General features: G+C 42.6%; 1 protein-coding gene across 6 annotated transcripts in view; it reads right to left on the bottom strand.

The window, feature by feature from the left end:
- The window catches only part of RARB (retinoic acid receptor beta), a 362,123-nt gene that overhangs the window by 335,508 nt on the left and 6,379 nt on the right, over positions 1-20,236 (bottom strand). For 2 of the 6 annotated variants that reach the window (XM_081882232.1, XM_081882237.1), the window contains exons 1-2: positions 17,087-17,267; positions 5,372-5,444 (exon numbers count right to left, since the gene is read on the bottom strand). The gene's annotated coding sequence lies outside the window, so the exon portion shown is untranslated. Of the gene's footprint in view, positions 1-5,371; positions 5,445-17,000; positions 17,268-20,236 lie in introns of those variants that run through there. The other 4 variants (XM_081882235.1, XM_081882236.1, XM_081882234.1 and 1 more) reach the window with 3 other exon arrangements.

Raw genomic sequence — 20,236 nt, 5'->3', positions numbered from 1 at the left:
TGAACAAAGTGTGGTGTACTTTTTTGAGATCAGTCTTGGCCCGCATCAGTTTTGCAGGACAGTGCATGTGGGGTACTCCTGCTAATTTTCTGCATTGCCCAGTCTCAACATTTCATAGCAACTATGCTTTCCTACAGCCTTTTGAAACAATTCTCAACTACACCTGCACTTCGAAGGTTACAGATATTTATAATCGCATCATACATACATTACGGATACCTTATGCAATTCAGAAACTCCTTAAAGCCTGGGGGAAGAGGGTAATAGAAACATATATATAGAACATACAAAATGGTACCCGGAGGGTGGCAATTCAAAAAGCCATAAAATCCATTAAGGATATTTTAAAGAGCATTTAATTTCACTTGGAAGCATTTTGATACCAATTAAGGCCTTTATGGAGAGCCCTAATGCATATAAACAAAAAATGGAGTTTTCCAGTAGAGTTATGAGGCGGAATGACCAGGATTTGCCAGATCCATTGTGATAAATGACTCGCTATGATGCAAACTATAAAACTTTTTTATATATAATAAAAAACAAGTCAGAACAATTATAAAATTGATGCTATAGACACAATGATGAATGGAAGAAGGTGAAGTGTTAGAAGACCTAGCACCATACACAAAAATAATTGATTTTTCTTTGATTACTGCTTAGGTGATCAGAGTGTATTAGGTACTTGTTGTCTGCCTGCCCTGTGTTTTATTAATGTTCCAGATCAGACACCCAATTTGGAAATCAATGCTTACTTCATCATTTTTTTCTCTGAAAGCTTCTATTATTCACAATTGATTTAACAGAAATGAAAGTCTTACCATTAACAAGAGCCAGCTGCTGACACTTCGAAGATGAATTATTGAACTTCTGAAAGTGAATTAACTGAACCATCATCAAGACTATTGTTTGATGTTACTCCCACTGAAGCCAGCATAGTTATAATTACAGAAGCGATACAACCCAAACTAGCCTCTGGGTCCCCTTCCCAAACCAAAAGTGAAGAAGAGAACAGGAAAACCAGAGAGAGCTGGACCTGAATGTCTCTTTGCCTTCATTGGTTTTACAAATTCCTACCAATTCATCTCAAAATGTGGAGACAAAGTTACTTCAGCATTCAAGCATATACTTCTTTTGTTATAAAAGGGCATACGGTATTTAAGATCGCCAAATATTTTTAACTGAATGATAAAAATCCAGATGTCAGATAAAATCCAGATAAACACTTTTGTGCCTATTCAAGTTTGCTGCCAGAGAAAAGAAAGCCTGCAAGACCACTCCCATTATGTTAACTCTCCAGCCTAACCCAAAATCTACATAAAACACATACGTTCTTTTGATTCATAAATTAGGCAAGAGAATTTCATCTTAATTTCAAACAGCTGAAGTTCTACGCATTTCCAGTTGAAAGACAGTGGCATCAGCCTTGATGGTCTTAAAAAAAAAGACTAGAGAGCTACTAGTCGTAGGTTATTAAAAATAAAAAAAAAATGATTCCTTATAATTGATTCTGTGTGATGAGAACAGGAGACATTCAGATTTCTCCTGGCCAAATATTCTACCAATAAATAGATACAGACACTTTGCCAATAAACATATAAATTAATCAGGCTTTCCTTATTTTTGTGTTTACTGGACATAGGGATCAACTAAAGCACATATATGCTCATCAAATGCTTGATTCAAAATGTGATTAATTCATAAAAATCAACAATTTTTTTATTCCCACAGCCAACTTCATATACAGTGGTGCCTCGCAAGACGAAATTAATCCGTTCTGTGAGGCTCTTCGTATAGTGGTTTTTTCGTCTTGCGAAGCAAGCCCATTGACAGCTTAGCGGATTAGCACTGTTAGCGGTTTAGCGGCTTTTAGCGGATCAGCTGATAAGCGGCTTAGCGGCTTAGGAAAAAACCCGCAGGAACTCGCAAGACATTTCGTCTTGCGAAGCAAGCCCATAGGGAAATTCGTTTTGCGAATCGCCTCCAAAACAGAAAACCCTTTCGTCTAGCGGGTTTTCCGTCTTGCGAGGCGTTCGTCTTGCGGGGCACCACTGTATATCAGAAATCCAATTCTCACAGAGTGGCAAATCCCCAGCAAAATTTGCTTGCTTTATTCTTCAGGCCAAGCCAGATGTGATATGATAGATCCAGATTTAAGATTTCCCACATTTTTTATTTCATTTTTGTTCATTAGCAGCCACAAGTAGTTTTAGGATGTATTACTATGCAGAAGAGTATTTAACCCTTTCTCAGATGCAAATCACTCCCCCTGCCCAGCAGTTGTTAGTAACTTCACAGGGTAATCTGCCCTTGTTTTTTCGCCCTGACCAGATAATAGTAGCTGCAGAAGGCAGGATTTATATCAAGGGGAAAGCATGGGAGTAATGGATTAAATGTTCTCTCCTAGAGCATCAGATCCGCAAACTTCAAAGCTTCCCTAGGGGTCTCCTAATGAGCAAAATAAAAACCATGGGAGAGTCTAATCACAATCTCCCACCAGTGCTTAAAATATGTTTATTTGGGATACTAGTTGCACAAATACACACTCTCCCTCTGTCAACCTCACATAAACATTGAAGAGCATACTAACTGAATTATGTGTTCCTGCACTTAATGTTAACTTTTCACGGGACAAAATGTCTATTTCTGAATTGGTCAGGTAGCTGATGTGGTGTTAAGGCACATGCAATGGTGCTAAGGCACATTTCTCCAACCATGCTCCCAGCTACTTGATTATGTGTTTCTGTGGATTTCAGTTGGTGTATAATTTTAGCTTTTTTAAAAGTGTCCTTATTTCTACACCTGTTGGCTAGAGAAAGGACACAGTCTATATAAAGAATTCCTGCCAGTCAGGATTCCTCAGAATTTGGTTCTAAGTGACAGTTAATATAATCCAGCCTAATATACCCACAATGGTACATTTATGTACATTTATAAATATATCCAGCAGAATAATTGTAATTGATCGTGTGTGAGATCAGTTACATTTTCTCCAATAAATGTACCTCTAATCTAATCTTGAAATTTCCCCAGGTCACACAATTTATCAGTTTGGGGAGAGCTGGAAATTCCAAAAGGTTGCCTGACTGCCATTTCCAAATAAGACATCATAAGGTTTGCCAACCATGATTTTATAAATAAATAAATAAATAAATAAAGGGTTCACAACATTTAAATAGTTTAGAACTGAAGCCAACTTTTTTATACTAAGAAATCTACATCTACAGAATCAACAACGGCAGTTTCTCAGCCATTTTACCCACCTCAAAAATCTACTGTTTTGTTTTGACTAAATAATCATAGGCTTATTGAATAAGCTGAAAAGTTTGTGGCCAAAGGCACTCTTTTGCGTTTTCCAAGTCACACTTTGAGGGAGGGACCTAATAGACATGAGATATACTTCTTCAGCTATTTGTTACAGTAATTTATAGGACACAACGGCAGATGCAGAAGGCTAAGTGATTTGGGGATGCTGGACATGCCACAATGGCAAACTGGAGGCGAGTTCAAAAGTTCAGTTTGCAACTGTCATCACATGTTGCATGATGCCTGACATGCAGAACAGATAAAGGCCTGGGAGTGATAAGAGGTAATTGTGACTAATGACTTCTCACCTGACACACTGTTGACAGCACTTCCACACATTCGAGTTATCAAAGTGATCGTGTGAATAATGTAATGTATGAATTCACACTTAGGAATCCTATCTCCGATAGGGAAAACTCGGGTTCCCTGTGCTATATTGCAAGAGACCAAATACAGATCTTTCCATGTAAACTTGTCAAGAAGCTGGTGGAAGGAAAACACACAAGATGAGACAAGGTGAGAGAGAAAGGGATACATCTGGCGGTCTGCGTATCTTTGTACGCCACAAGAAAAAGAATTAGGGCACTGCAATGTGGATCTGAGAATGCAGCCAATCAAATAAAAATTATATGGTCCTTCCATCTCCAAAAGACTCACTCTCAAGCATAACTGTGAACAAAACCAAGACTTATCTGAATTTTAAAACAGTAGCAAAGGGGTCATCCTGAACTACTGGCCATGCTTGTTGAGACTGTTGTGGGCAAACTTCAACAACAGCCAAAAAGCCACAGATTCCCCACCCTTGCAATAGTGGCCAAGTACATCAGTTTATATTTTCCACCACTCCTGCATATTCAAACCAAGCTCCAACACAGAAGTGTGCATGCACACGAAAGCTCATACCTAGAACTAACTTAGTTGGTCTTTAAGGTGCTACTGGAAGGAATTTTTTTATTTTGTTTTGACTATGGCAGACCAACACGGCTACCTATCTGTAACAAGCTCCAACACGTTAGGAAAGGGCTTCTTAAGGTCAAACTACACACATATAGGACCTTCCCTCCCACGGCTGGTAGTATTAGGGCAATAATATTCATCCCGATCCTACTTAGGTGTCCTCCCCCACCAGCATGATCTAGTTCTGATTTTTTTAAAAAATAAGCATGTACATTATTTTCACACAATTACTTGAGTGTGCACCTTGATTCTTAGACAAAATGACTTTGAGGGAAATTTGAGCCCTTGTGCTTCTTCTCACCTTTGACATTAAGCCAGGCACAGCTCAGTATTAAGAAATGCTTAATGCGCACCACTGTCATAGCCAATGAATTGTTCCTAGGCAAATCCTCCTTCCCTCATGCAACAGATAGCAGAATTTCCTGTCACTGACAATTGTACTCCTCGGTTCAATTGCTGAGAATACTCTTACAATTGCTCACTTGAAGAACATCTCTATATTGTTGCTTAACATAGCTAAAACATCTCAAGCAGTGTTGCATACAGCAGAGTACCGGGCTGGTTCACATAACCTAACCATGGTTAAGCAAGTCGGAGAAAGCCATGAAATTACATACTTCCAAACCTCCCTTCCATAGCATTAATTCCACCACCACCCTGCTCCTTAATTGTGTTAACCATTACACCAACATAAAACTTTAGCCATGGTTAATTCTACATAGACACAAACAGTGCTTTTGTTTAGGAAAATAGGTGCCAGTACTCACCATGAAGTTGTTACAGTAAGTGTCACACTTTTTAACAAAAAAAGAGAGGTGCCAGTATTTCATACTCTTGAGTACCCCCTGGAAAAAAGCCCTGGATACAAATTAGCATCAAATTCTAGTACCTTCTTAAGGAGGAACCTTGGTTGGCCTTAATTATGTTTAATGACAGTGCCAAATGCCCTTTTTAGAGAGAGTGGGGACCATTTAGGCTCCAAAAGAAGAGGAGTCAGCATGCAAGGCCAGCTCCTGATTGCTTAACCATGGCAACATAATGCAGAATGTTACATGTCTACCAGGTCCATAACTTGATTCTTCTTTTAGAAATATTTTAAAGCTTAGCTTACCTCTCATTGCACCATAGCAACTGAAAAAGAGAGGGCAAGGAGCTGGGAAGATGGCACTTGACATGACTTCCACCTAGAAAAAGAGGAAGGAAGTTAAAGAACAAAACAACAATGTGGTTGACATTCCCAGCCTCCATCATCATATAGAATCATAGTAAAAAACAAACTCCTAGTAATCATCTCCTGTCCCATGAAAATGGCTAAAGGAGGCACTGAGTTTGAATGAGTTAATTTGTAACGTGTTCCCTTTATTTGTACAGTAATTATGTCCTGGAAATGTAAGGAGGACAGTACGAATTCAACAACTGGGTATATGGGGGGAGGGGAAAAACTCTAATTAACCAGTGTGTGTTTCATTTTATAATAAAATATATTTTATGAATGTATCATACATTGAAAGCAGGACAATGAGCTCAGCAAACTATTTTAGGAAAACTGGTAGAAGGCACTATTAAATGTAAACTTAGAAAGGATATAGAAATAGGAGTCTCGCGGAAGAATAATAAAAAATAAAAATAAAATTTTATTTATATCCTGCCCTCCCCAGCCGAAGCCAGGCTCAGAGCGGCTAACAACAGTAAAATGATACAACATTCTAAAATAATTTCATTATAAAATCAGTTCAAATCAAATTAATGGCAACCATTGGGCTAGAATTCTGTGAGGACTGCCAAAAAGAACCAGAACTGCTGAAGAGTAACCAGGGCGGCCTCAGCGGCAGAAGGTCTTGAAGGGGCTGGAGGAACTACCCTACGGGGGAAAGTTACAACTCTTGACATTTTTAGTTTAGAAAGAAGGTGACGGCACAATCCTAACCACAAGTAAGCAGTGGTGGGTGACAGAATGGTATAGCCACTCTTGAATCTGCAGACTTGCCACTAACAATGGGCAGGGCAGAAGGCGGGGAGCAGGCACCAGTCTGGAGGTGGCACGGTGATAAGGCTGGCCTTGGCTCGATGCCATCAAGCAACAACTGGCCAGGTGGCTCAGCATCCAGACCCCAGACTGCCTCTGTCCTTCTCTATCCCTGAGATGCTTCATTTTGTAGTAATGGCCACAAACTTAAAACTATTTTTAAGGAAATTAAAGCAATTTATGGCAAATAAGGCTATCAGTAGTTACTAGTCATGGTGGCTGAGTACTATCTGAGTACAGTACAACTTGCAACTCTCAAACGTATGCTAGGGTTACATTCCAGAGAAAGCACCTAAAGCCAAAGTCAAGTGTAGTCAAAACTCACCAGGTTCAATGGCAGGTGAAATTGCTAAAGGGTTTTTTTTTTTTTTCCTGGACATCCGCCCCCTTTCCAATTGTTTAAAATCTTTTTGCTAAATATGTAAAGCTTTTGCAAGCACATGAGTTAAAGGTGCATAAGTTGCAAAGTACAAAAACACTGCTTGCAGCTGGCTTTCTACATTCTGGTCTGCTGGTCTTGCAGAAAGGTAGGTTGTTGTTTTTTTGCCAGAGACAGCATTTGGAAGAACTGCTCACAGCAGTGCATAGTCACAAATAGTGAAGCAATTTTAAGTGTAGGGTTCCTGAAGGTTGGAAGTTGTTCTGAATATCTGCATCCTCTCTCTTTTCACACTTCTACTGCCTGGCCTTTAATTTGATCAGGGCTTGCTAGCACGCAGGTCAAAGTTTTATTCTATTTTTTGCTCTACAGAAACATGCAAAACATTAAGTTGAATTTGAACATTAGCACATTGTCCTTTTAAAAAAATTACTCACCAGCAGATCACATACAATAAGACACACACCCTCAAACAAACTCTAGCAAAAACAAATTTCAAGCTATTTTCAAAAAGGCAGCAAATGCAAACAACTAGTTGCGGGTTCACTTCCTATGACAACCTCAGTGCAACAAAAGATAATAGGAGTTCCTTCAAAGGACTATGTCCAGAGCAAAGACAATCCTCTGACTCTGGGTCATTGTTAGTCTTGAACAGCACAAGTAGGTTACGAACAACAGAGAGTTCTGGTATGAAAACATTGGTTCAATAACTGGCAGAAGTCCAGCCTGTTTGAACTGATCATAGCCAATAGATTTCATTTTTTAGTCAAGTTAGGGAGGAATGCCTCAATATCAGAGGCTCTGACCAGTGGCGGAGCTTCATGCTCCGGCACCAGGGGGCAGAGAGCAGGCGGTGGCGGAGGTGGCGCATGTCCCGGGGGCATGGCGCACCACCCACAGGGGCGTGGTGCACGTCCTGGGGGTGCGCCACCCCGCCCACAGGGGCGTGAGGTGCATCCTGGGGGTGTGGTGCGCCGCCTGAGGGGGCATGGCACCCAGCGCAGGCCGGGGGGCAGCCGTGATGGCACCCCACAAGGATTGCGCTGCCAGGGGCGGTGCGCTCCCCCCACATTCCTCTTCCTCCAGCAGTGGCTCTGACTATTTCTAGTCACTACAGGTGACCCAATGACACATCCTGAATCCAAGTACTGTAACGTAAAAAGGAAATAAATTTCGACAAAGAAAAGATGTAATGAAATGTGTGTTTATGAAATACATATAAGATACAAAAATCCATATACATATGTACAGTGGTACCTCTGGTTACGAACTTATTTTGTTCCAGAGATCTGTTCTTAAACTGAAACCAATCTTATCCTGAGGCGCGTTTTCGCTAATGGGGTCTCCTGCTGTGTGCGCGCCTCTGGTGCACGATTTCTGTTCGCATCCTGGGTCAAAGTTCGCAACCAGGAGCAGCTATTTCCGGGTTAGCAGAGTTCGTAACCTGAAATGTTCGTAACTAGAAGCGTTCGTTACCAGAGGTACCACTGTAGCACATACTGGCACACAAGGTATAAATGTTGTATGCAAGATACCTGATGTGGATGATCAAGTGAAAATCACATATTTGCTGTGTGGGTTTGACAAATTTGTGACAAAGTTGCAAGATTTGCAGCTTCTGTCCAAAAACTGTAAATGTTCATTGAGGATAATAGGATGGACTGTAAAGATTTAACTGGAAATGAAATATAAAAACCTATTTGTATGTTTGTATTTTAATATAGCTAGATAGCTAGAGAAATAGATACAGATACAGATACAGATATATTGATATTGCATTTTAATTTTGTATTTATGTATATAGTCTATAGGATGTACATTCTTTCTTGATGGTTGATATGACCATGATTGTTGGAACAACAACAAACATTAAATGTTGGTGTTCTGACCAAGGCAGATTTTTAAAAATAATCTGGCAAGTGAGCCTTCAGATCATGAGGCCTTGGACTGTTCTTACCTCTCATGACAGTTCAAGGCCGCACGATTTGAAGGCTCACTAGCCGGATTATACCATGTGTACCCATTAGATCGAACACTATATTATTCACTTATATGGTGCACTCAAAGGCCCATTGAGTGTTATCATTTATAGCTCTAACTGGTGATGCTACTTTGCGATTTGCTCATGATAACATTTGGTTTATTATCTGTTGAGTTATAACTTGCTTTGCCAAGCAGCTTTCATGAGACCGCTGAGGAAGACCACAGTCAAAACCTGTTTGGGTTTTGTTATAGCTTGTTATTTTGACTGTTCAGTTTATCAGCATTTTTATGTGCTCTGCAATATTTCATGAGCTTCATTTGTTCAGTTTGTTGATACTGTATTAGGTTTATTTATACTATTCAATGTTGGATTATTATTATTATTATTTGTTTCGAATACAAATAAAGATGCCCATGGTTTCTTTTTAATTGGTACTATGCTTGATTAAAATGTACAGAATACACATATAGTCTTTTAATCCCAATTTTCTTCCCTAAGCCCTGCATCCAAGGAAAGGCGTTTATTAGCCTATGCTGTGGCTGAGTGTCTTGCACTCTGATTTGCAACGCTATCCTGGATCACCATCCCTAGAGAGATCACTTAAGGCAAAACAAGCCTGAGATAGGAGATGCACTGCAACACGATGTTTTCAAAGTAATTAGCTCTGAACAAATCATATCGATGGGACACGTATCACAAGCAAGAAGTCCAGTGAAATTCTCCTGACAATGGGAAAAAATGCAAGCCAGTATCAGAAGGAATGCATGCTTTCTGTGGAAAAGGTTCCAAGTTCATTCCAGTCAAAAGGATCGGGTACGAGATAGTATGAAATACCTCTGCTTTGGGACCCCTGACCACCCCTGCCAGTGCTTATTTTCAAAAATGTACTATAGTATCAGCAACAGTAACCTGAGTGAAGGCAACCATAGAATTACTGTGAATTTCTTGTTCCTCTCTTGTTTGTGTGACCTTGATGCTTGGCAGTAAAATTAGACAGTCAATCACCAAAGTACTATAAATCACTTTGTCTCTTGCCCTTTCTGTCTTGTGAAAACTTATTTACTGCCTTTTGAAATTTCAGATTTAGAAAATGCTCTTTAATTTAAAAGTATCCTGGGCTGCAAAAGTTGTGGGGAAATACAAGTATGAAAGCCGAACGTATTGAGACACTTGTGCATATATTAGCAGTGATCCTGCACCTCTGCAGACGTCCGTTAAGCTGTACAGACAAGGAACGCAACTACATACATAATGTACTCCTACTAATCCTGGCTCCAAATCTACCTCTCTTTATGAAGCAATTTTTTTGCGGATACATGGCCATTAGGTAAAGCAAAAATTATGACAAAATATTCGAGTATAATTTCATTATCATCATATATACCAAATGTGAACTCAGTTTTCAAGTGCTGGTCTTTCTGTATCCAAAACAGCACCCCATCTACAGGCAAGTGGAAAATACTGGCAGGCTTGGGGGAACTCAAATGGTATTTTGTGGAAATGCCAACGAAATATTCAGAGGTAGGTGGACTCACAAGGGAAACCCCTTCCAAAACAGTCCAAAGAGGACTCAGCATTAGGGCTGGGCAATATCTCGTTTTCAATGTCATGATATATCACCAGCTAAACATCTCAATATACCGATTTATCACAATATCTGAAATAAGGATGGAGCTATGTAGAGGCATTGGCTGGCTTCAAATTTTTCCGATGTCATGATTTTTGGATAACACACACACAATTCATGATATTGCCAGGTCAAAAATTATGAAACCGTTATGAAGATATGGACTTTAAGCTGGTTTGAGATGATATATTGATATATCACCCAAATCTACACTTAGCATGCCAGTAGACACAGACTACTAACTGACTGCTTGGTGGGGGAGAGAGGAAAAACCACGGGGGGGGGGGAATGGCATGGAGTATCCTTACAGAGGGCAGGGCCGAACAGAAGCAAACCGCCTTGAAACACTTCATTTCCAAAAATATTAAATGTAAACTTCCATGTCAGTGTGTGATTCCTTTACAGACCCACATGCAACAAGTGCCAGGTACAGTCCCTGCATCTTCAATCTCTTCCAACCACACAGCTTGAAAAAAGGACTGTGTACGAAGCCCAGGAGAGTTGCTACCACTCACTGTAGCCAATGCTGGATCAATGGCAGCTTCTCATGTGCCTTACCGTTTCTATGGAAACTTCTTCAGAAGATCCAAAACTGCCACAAAACTTTTTCCTATTATTTAAGAGCCCTTACTTATATCCTTGATGCAAATATGGTTCAGCCCTGTATTATTGCTTCCAATGCCATTATATTAGATAATAATATAGGAGTAGTTTACCAGCAAGAAAAGGTAACAATGAAACTTCTGAAATTAATGCAAATACAACCATCCTTTCCTTTACCGTTGGATGGATATGTTGTTGCTGTTGGCATCTGTCTGTCTTGGGAGACAATAGTGCGCCTTCATGGGTGAAGCAGTCAAACGGTTGGAAGGTTACAGCTCCTCCATGGCTGTAAAGACTGATACAGGAGAGACATGTTTTGTTGCAGCTGGGCCAAATGAAGGCGTCCGGTTGTGCTGCTGCAGAGGCACCATGGTGCTTCTTCTCTCTGTGCTCCTCCCACCAGTCATTCATCCTCTGGTCACTACTATGGATGAACAGCCTGACTCAACACAGTGGGGTTGATGTTGCCAGCCTTCATGTCATGTTTGCAGACATCTTTGTAACAGAGTTGGCCTGCCAACGGGCCTGGTGCCTGAAGCCAGCTCCCCATAGAGCATGATGTCCTTGGAGATCCCACCTTCTCCCATTCTGTGTACATGACCAAGCAAGACGTCGCTGAGGCAGGAGTGTGAACATGCTGGGAATGTGGGCAAGAGAGAGCACATCTTTGTTTCAGACTCTGTCCTGCCATGTGATGCCCAAAGTCTTTCTGACACAGCACATGCAGAAGGCGTTGAGGCGTCGCTCCTGGCTGGTCTAAGTTGCCCACTACCATAAAGCAGCATGCTCAAGCCTGGTAGAACTTCATCTTGGTATTGGACATTAGCATCACATTCTCCCATACTCTTTTGGAGAGGCGAGTCATTGCCATAGCTGCCTTGCCAATATGCTTGTCCAGCTCAGCATCAATGGAGAGGCTGCTGGTTATGGTGGAACTCAGGTAGACAAAATTGTCTTACCACCTCAAGTGTATGATCACCAATGCTGATGTGTGGAATGCTGGCGATGTCCTGATCCCTGCCAGGCTGATGGTAAGACTGAACGCCCTGAAGGCTTGGGCAAAACGGTTCATGAGTCTCTGTAGCGCTTCCTCAGAGTGTGCTGTCAAGGCTGAGTCTGCAGACAACATCTCTCTTATAAGGACCTGCTCCATTTTTGTCTTAGAGCAGAGATGTGTTGTTAATGTAAATAAGGTTCAGTCTTTGTACTGCTTAGCATAGACCCATCACTGTCATGGATCCTGAAGACAGTGCAATGATTTTCTATACACATCTCTTTAGGATGCTGCATGGATAGTATTTTTACAATGCAGTCCTATGCATGTTTACTCTGAAGTAAGTCCAACTGAGCTGATTTTCTTGTGTGTCCAGGATCTCAGCCTTAATCAGAACATCAGAAAGAACTTCATGCCAGTAAGTGCTGTTCAACAGTGGGATAGATTCCCATGAGAGGTGGTGGCCTCTCCTTCCTTGGAGGGTTTTAAGCAGAGGCTGGATGGCCGTCTGTCATGTATGATCCAGTTTAGATTCCTGCATTGCAGGGGGTTGGACTAGATGACCCCTGGGGTCCCTTCCAACTACAATTCTATGATTCTATGAAAAAGGACATCAAGTCCAAATACAGAATAAATGCAACTTCACGTATTTAACCCATTAAGAATAAAAGATGTATGATCTGTAGCTAATGCCCAGTTTCGATTGATCTTTTCTGGAAAACAAGAAAAACAATGATTCTTGTTTATGCCTCTTTTATAAAGTGCATTCATACTCTAATGGATTTTAATGTTACAGCAAAGTACACTCCATACTTTGGCGCTTACAACCGACTTTTGGAATCATTTGCCAAAGAGGGGTTATTAAATTTGGACTAGTACGTTTAAAGACATATCAAGGTTCTATGCTGTCACTTATATCAGAGCGCCTAAGAGTCAAGTAATAAGTGATATAAGAACAAAGGCAAGAGCACCATTAGAACCAAACTGAAATCAAGAGCACCGTGGGAAATGTAGTTGGTGGGCCTGGTTGCTTTGGGAAATGGGGTGCCTTTCCTTCTCCACCAGCCCTTTGCAGTGAAAACAAAGCCATCATCTTCCCTTAAGAATGCAAGGAGAGCCTCCTGTTCTCACAGTAGCCAACCAGACGGCTGTCAAAAACACATAAGCAGGATTCAAGCACAAGACTCTCCCCTCCTGTAACTTCCAGCAACTGGTATCAAGAAGCACTGTTGCCTTCCTCGCCATTATCAATGCAATCACATTCACAACAGGACCTGCAACTGCAGGCGCTCAAGTCACCACATCGCTTCCAGGAGAGACGCGTGGCTCAGGCATGGTAAGTGCCACCCCCCTCAGTGTGGTGCCCAGTGTCCCGTGCCCCCAGCTACTCCTCTGATGGCACCAATACAGATCACGGATGTGACCCTCAAACTGTCCCAGAAAAATGACCAAACTTTTAGGCAGAGAACTTTTCAGCCAGTCCTTGTACTGCTTAGGATAGACCCATTACTGTTGTGGATCCTGAGGGCAATACAGTTATTTTCTAGCCCGGCTCTACTGTTCGCTTCTACATAGTTCCATCCTTATTTCAGACATTGTGATATACTGATATATTGTGATGTTTAGCTGGTGATATATCACAGTGTTGAAAACCAGGTACCACTGAGCCGTACCACGTACACATCCACACACACACACAGACACACACACACACACACAGAGAGAGAGAGAGAGAGAGAGAAAGGAAAAGAGAGAGAGGTGGAATCTACACACATATAAAAACGCTGTGAAAATGCTTTTTTAAAAAACGTTTTGAAAAATATATTGAATTTGCCATAGCTCACCATCACCATCTAGTGTCATATTTGTATATTGCACTTTACAGCACACTTAAAATGTTTTATTTGCAGCTGTATAGCTGAGTCCAGAGAGAGACTGAGAGAGAGACAGACAGAGACAGTAGTGGACACAGTGGGGAATGAGCTGGAGCCCTGAAACAACTAACTAGCCCAGGATGTGACAGAAGAGTTTCCAATTGCAGCAAAGAGCGCAAATTTCTAATGTGGGACCACCAATTCTGCTATAATGCAATTTTAGGCTTTGGACTTATGACCTTCTGGTGACGTCCTCCTCTTTAGGGGGCAACACACTGCATTGGGGGGGGGGCTTACCGAACTGCTGCTGACTGGGGCCCTGGATTTCTGCCTCAAAGTCCTGTCCTGACACCACCAATGGGACCACTTATCTCTACAGATGGACACAGGTGTTATGCACATGAACACAGGTGCAGTCCTTCCCCAACTTCTGTTCGACCTCTTTAGCTGTTTAACAGACTGCAGCCTGTATCACAAACAACAAAAATTGGTCCCTGGGAATTTATCTAAACACGGTCACATGCATTCTTTTTCAAACATAGCTCTGTGGAAGTGAAAAGCTTACATCTTTGCATCGGCAGATAGTGTTCTTAGGAAAGGTGCTACTGCCAACTTTAAATGTTATGGGGGAAGGTCAAAGATATGTGAGGAGATAAATCCGAAAATTTGTATACAGTTTTTGTAGATTTGCCATCCACCATAATCAATAAACGCAAAGGTATGTTTCAATCCGATTACATTAAAGATTGCGGAGTGGTTTCCCTTATTCTTTCCCCCATAACTCTTCAGCACATAAAACGAACATCGTACCCACTTTCCTTACTTTTAATTTATTAAATAGCAGCCAGGAGTTTAAAACAGTAGTATTTCATCCCTCTCACCCTCTCACACACAAAAACCATTATCTAAAGCAACACATTCAAGACCAATATCCAAAAGGTAGATAATGATGTTAAATACAAGCTTTGGCAATAAAACTCCATTTTCCTTTTGCAAAGTGAACAGATAAAGGCCAGAAGGATGTGAAGTTCCTGATTTAATTTCAATCAGAAGCTGATCAAAATTGGACACATAGCTGCTGCAGGGTAGATCAAATTTGCATTCTGGCTGAATTTCATTCCATAAAACGTTCAACCTAATCTAAAACTGGGGCTTTTTGCTTGACTTTCCAAGGAAGAGCCTATTAGTTCTCCAACAAATCTGTGTGCATCAAGGATTCTTTTATCCACAGAAATGGGGTTAGCATACAATTTAGCTATTCATTTATGCAAACGATAGTAAACAGAATTATAAAAGACAGATAATAAAGAGCAAATGAGGTTATTCTGTTTCCAGCTTTATGTTGTCAGACTTCTGAGCATAGTTTAGTGTTTTCTATTCATGACTTTAGAATATCAAATTACTCCCTGATGATGTCTCAGATGTGCTTTTGTCTGCAAATGAGAAGGAATAAAATACCAAGGCATTAACGTTAAATTACAATCGTTAATGGTGTAAATACGAAAATAATTACTGCATCGTATCATCAATTGTTATGTGTTCATTACCTAAGTCCTTGCAAAGCTTTCGCTTTCTTGTTAACAATTATTTTTACTTTGTTTTTGGCTGGCTATTTTATGGCTTCCCAGGCACTTTAGCAGCATTCAGCACTTACACAAGCCATTTAATCCTGTTTAAAGCTTCATTTAAAAACTTCCTCTCGGATACTTCTTAACTGCAGGGGCCACGCTTTTCACTTCTGTCCTGATGCTCAGAAGCATAGCACAGGCACTGGGGGAAACAGAGACATTTGTCACACAAGATTATCTAAAACCCAGCAAAAGAGCTAAAGTCTCCAAATCTCCTTTTAGCCCTTTCTCGGATGTAGCTCTACTGCAAAAAAAATAAAAATAAAAAAATCGATCACACTACCGCTTCCACCAGCACAGCATACCGCTTCCACCAGCACAGCATATAGTTTGAGCTCCAGTGCACACAAGGCAGGGCAATAGCTTCATCCGGTTGCATTTTTATTACCTCTACTCCCCCTCGCCCTTAAGCAGAAATTGCAACTTTCCCCCCGTAAGCTGCCAAAAGTGAGCTCACATGCACACAAAACTGGTTTTGCTGATGGCAGCTAAAAATGCCACTCGCCACAGTTCTTCTCAGCCCGTGACCCTTCCCTCTCGGGTTAACTCTTTTATCATTTTGATGGATTCGGGCTGCTTCACTGCCCATTAAGCACCCCTGGCCATTTGCAAACCCACATTTGGGGCGCGCACAAAGAAATGCACCAATGCAAAAATGGATCATCGTCATCGTTATTTAGGGAGAGTTTTAATAATAAAAATAACAGCAGCAGTAGCAATCTGCTATCATGGTGAAAAGGAGCCACCTGCTCTTGAGCCAACAGCCAAACTTCTAAACAGCACCGCTTCTGAACTCGTCCCAAATTCTAAACGCACTAACGGAAAAGCACGAGGACTTAGAAGCCTGGAAAGACTTTTATGCGCGAAAGGACTCGCTCCTCCAGCACCTCTCCACTTTCGAAACATGCAACATCATTTAAACACTTTGAAAGGTTATCGAGATTCATTCCGAAAACAGATGCACAACCTCCCTGCTGTCCAAAAGTCGCCGGAGCCTGGCAGGGCACTGCCACCTAAACCCGATGCAAACTTTATTCTAGCTAGATCCTTGCGCGGCTGGCACAGAAAGGGGGCGGGGAAAGAGTGAGGCTCCTTTGCCCCGGGGGAAAGCAGCAGCAGCAGCAGCGCTGCGAACCGGCCCTACCACGCCAGGCTTGCAAGCAAAGCCTCTCGCTCTTGCAAGCCACAGCTCCTCACAAAAGCAATGCCAGCCCCCCCCCCAAGCGCAACTCCAGCCCCGTGGCTAAAGTCGGCCAACTCCTCGGAGTGACTTTTCGCCCGAGTTGGGTGGCTTGCAAGATCGCACCCCTCCGCTGCCCCCCCCCCCGCGGCACGCTCGACTGCAGAAGAGACTGGAAAGCAAGCAAACAAACCAACAAAAGGGGGAGGGATGTTTCAAAGCCGAAACAGCGGCCGCGGCAAAAGCAGCCGTATGGATGAATGGGGACCCCGCCGACTGCGCGCATTGCCCGTACAGCGCGTCTCCCCTGAAGGATGTGCGATTTGCAGGAGAAAAGTCCTGGGGAGCCGGGATTTTGGGCTTGAGCGCGCAGGATGATGCACCTGATGGCAGGAGCAGCCCCCTCCGCCGGCTTCTCGGCTGCTTCGCCCAGCGCCTTGCTTACCCGTGCATACTAGTATGCCATGCAGAGGGATGGAGAGGTAGGAGCACACGCGACTACAATGGAGACGGCATGAGCACGGCCTTTACCTTGGCGAGGGGTGTGCGTGTGTTTGTATCTGTGTGCGCGCGCGCGCTTCTGCTGCCGGGCGCCTCGGCGATCGCCTCCTGTCAAAGCAGCGCTCGGCGCTTCTTCCCGACCCGGAGGAATAGCAGCGCCCGGTATCCCCGCGCCGCTGCCCGCGCCGGTCCACGTGCCGCTCCGCCACGCCCACCGGCGCGCTCTCTCAGCTCCCGATTTGCCTCTCCCGCCGCCGCCGCCGCCGCCGCCGTGCTGCTTTCGGAGCTGCTGCCTTGCAACGCTTGGGCAACGCATTTGCAGGCTGGCCCGCGCGACGCAGAGCGGCGTCTCTCTCTCTTTCGGCTTCTGCCCTGCCCACGTTGAAGAAGGAAACATGGGCTGGGCTGGGGCGGTGGAAAAGGGAAGGTAGGAGGCAGTGCCCGCTCCAGGTTTGTTATTCAGAACCCGCCTTTCATTTCAGTGGATCCCAAAAATACAGATGCTATAACTCCCCTTTTCAAAAGTCATGCATCGTTCCAAAAGAAAACACTTAGCAACAAGATCTGGGAAAACCGAAGAGCAGGTTGCTTGGTTAATTACTGCGCCGGAATTTCGAAAATGCCCCAGATTTAGAAAAGACACTTTCCACGGCCCCAGAGTGGTGCGGTCAGGTATTCTTAGACTGGAGCCAATGGCTGTTCAGTCACTCCAACCATGGTGATGCATTTTATTTCGCTTCAAAATCAGGGCCGGATTAAGACATTTAGAACCCCCAAGCACTTAAAAGATTTGGGTGCAGCCCGTGTATATCTACTTAAAAATATAAACAAGAATAAGTGGCAAAATAAAATTTCATTTTTTGATATGAAACCTACAGTTGGATGGAAAATAATGTTTATTTTTGTATATTTGTAACAACAATTTTGGCCCATGGTAAATCTGGAAAAGGAAAATTTATGTGGTGCCCCCCTTTCCCTTGATGCCCTAAGCACATGCTCATTTTGCTTAATGGTTAATCCAGCCCTGATCAAAATGCCAACTCTGGAGTTTGGGGGGCTGCACTCCTGCACTTAATGCCCAAAGCCCTGCCCCAAGGGCACCACAGTCTCTTCACTGCTGTTATCACCAGCTGCTGCAGCTCTGCATCATTGACACTGCTAGCACCTGTGATGTATGACTTAGCTGAGATTCCTGCCTCACAGGGGGTTGGACTAGATGACCCTCAGGGTCCCTTTCAACACTTTGATTCTGTGATTTCCGGGCAGAGAGTATTCAGCACATAAGAAAAGGTCTGCTGGGTCCCATCAAAGGATGCCTCTGAGAAGCCCACAGGCAGGATCTGAGCTCAACAGAACTTTCCTCATTTGTGCTCCCCTGTGTACTAACTCTGATATTGGAGATAGTACACAGACATCATGGCTAATAGAGAGCCTTATCGTCCATGAATTTGTCAAATCCTCATTTGTAGCCATGCAGGTTACATCACTACATCTTGTGAGAGTGAATTCCATAGTTTAAAAAAGGTGCTCTAAATCTTCCCAAATCTTCCAGCATTCCATTTCATTGAATGACCTGGGTTCCAGTATGAAAATGAAAGGAACATGTATTTCTGTTCACTTTCTCTCTAGACCATGAATGTTTTCTTCACCTTTTCCCATGTTCCCCTTCACTTGCCTTTTTTCTAAACTAAAAAACTCAAAATGTTTCAACCTTTCCTCATAGGGATGTTATCCTAGACCAGGGGTCTGCAACCTTAAAGACAAAAAGAGCCACTTGGACCGAAGAAAAATAACATGGGAGCCGCAAAACCATTGCGACATTTAAAACAGTGGGGAGTGTCGGGGCACACAATGCGCCTCCTCCCCTCGCTAGTATCCGCCCCGGAGCCGCGGCAAAGGTGTAAAAGAGCCACATGCGGCTCCGGAGCCGCGGGTTGCTGACCCCTGTCCTAGACCCATGATCATTTTGGTTTGCCTTTTTCTGAATCTTTTCCAGCTCTATAATGTTCTTTCTGAGGTGCAGCAAACAGAATTGTACACAGTATTCCTAGCGTGGCCAAACTATGGATTTGTATAGTGGCATGATATTTGCAGTTTTGTTTTCAGTCACTCTCCTAATTATCCTCAACATGGAAATTTCCTTTTTCACAGCCGCTGCATACTGAGTTGACATTTACCTTCATTCCAATTGGACAAATGAAGCCTGGTCACAAACTCAAATCCCTTTTCTGATCAATCACCAGTGAATAGCATTTGTTATTTGAATTCCCATAATGCAGAATGCAGAAGTCCTTTGGGAGCTCCACCCAATTTTTTTTTTCTTCCCACCCTGAACAGCTTGACCACTTCACTGCTCACTCCTACTCTAGGTTATTTATGAACAGCTTTAAAAGTACCAAGGCCAATACCCCCCCTTGTCACATTCATCCGTTGGGAGAACTCTCAGCTTCCTTTAGTTACCAGTTACTGACCTGTCCTCTTATCCCATGACTGCTAAGCTTACTCAGGAGTCTTTTATGAGAGACTATTGAAAACTTCTGGAAAGTCACAATGTCTACTGGATCTCTCATGCTTACTGACACTGTCAAATCATGCTAAACAGTTAAGTAGACAGCACTTATCCCTGCAGAAGCCATGCTGATTATTCTTCAGCAATAATTGTTCTTCTATATGCTTGGTAATTCAGTTTTTAATTGTGCATTCCACCAGTTTTCTCAGAACCAATTATAAGCTAACAGCTCTATCATTTCCTAGAACCTCCACATCCTTTTTAAAAAAAAATAATTGGTGTTACTTTGGCTATTTCTTCTTTTGCATTGGATTGAACTAATTTCTTCTAGCCCAGCAAAATCTCTTGACTGGAACTCTTACAGGAATCATTAAAGCAGGAGTCGCCAACATGGTGCAATTAAAATATCATGGGCTACTTCTCCCATCATCTCCAGCTAGCATTGCTAGTAGTCAGGGATGATGGGAGTTTGAGTCTAACAATTTCAGAAAGCACAACTTTGACCACCTTTACATTACAGGCTTTGCCATCTCCCTAGGTTTGACTGGGCCAGTCCCTGCTGGTTGCTGCACCAGACCATTATTCCTATGTATTTTGTATTTTTAAATAGTAAAGCAAAGCAAAAAAAAAAAAAAAAAAAAAAAAAAGGCACAGTAGGTGCAAGCATCGCC

The sequence above is a fragment of the Podarcis erhardii genome (assembly GCF_964252035.2).
Source record: "Podarcis erhardii genome assembly, chromosome: 12".
Taxonomy (NCBI): domain Eukaryota; kingdom Metazoa; phylum Chordata; class Lepidosauria; order Squamata; family Lacertidae; genus Podarcis; species Podarcis erhardii.
This window is presented reverse-complemented; position numbering and strand designations above follow the sequence as displayed.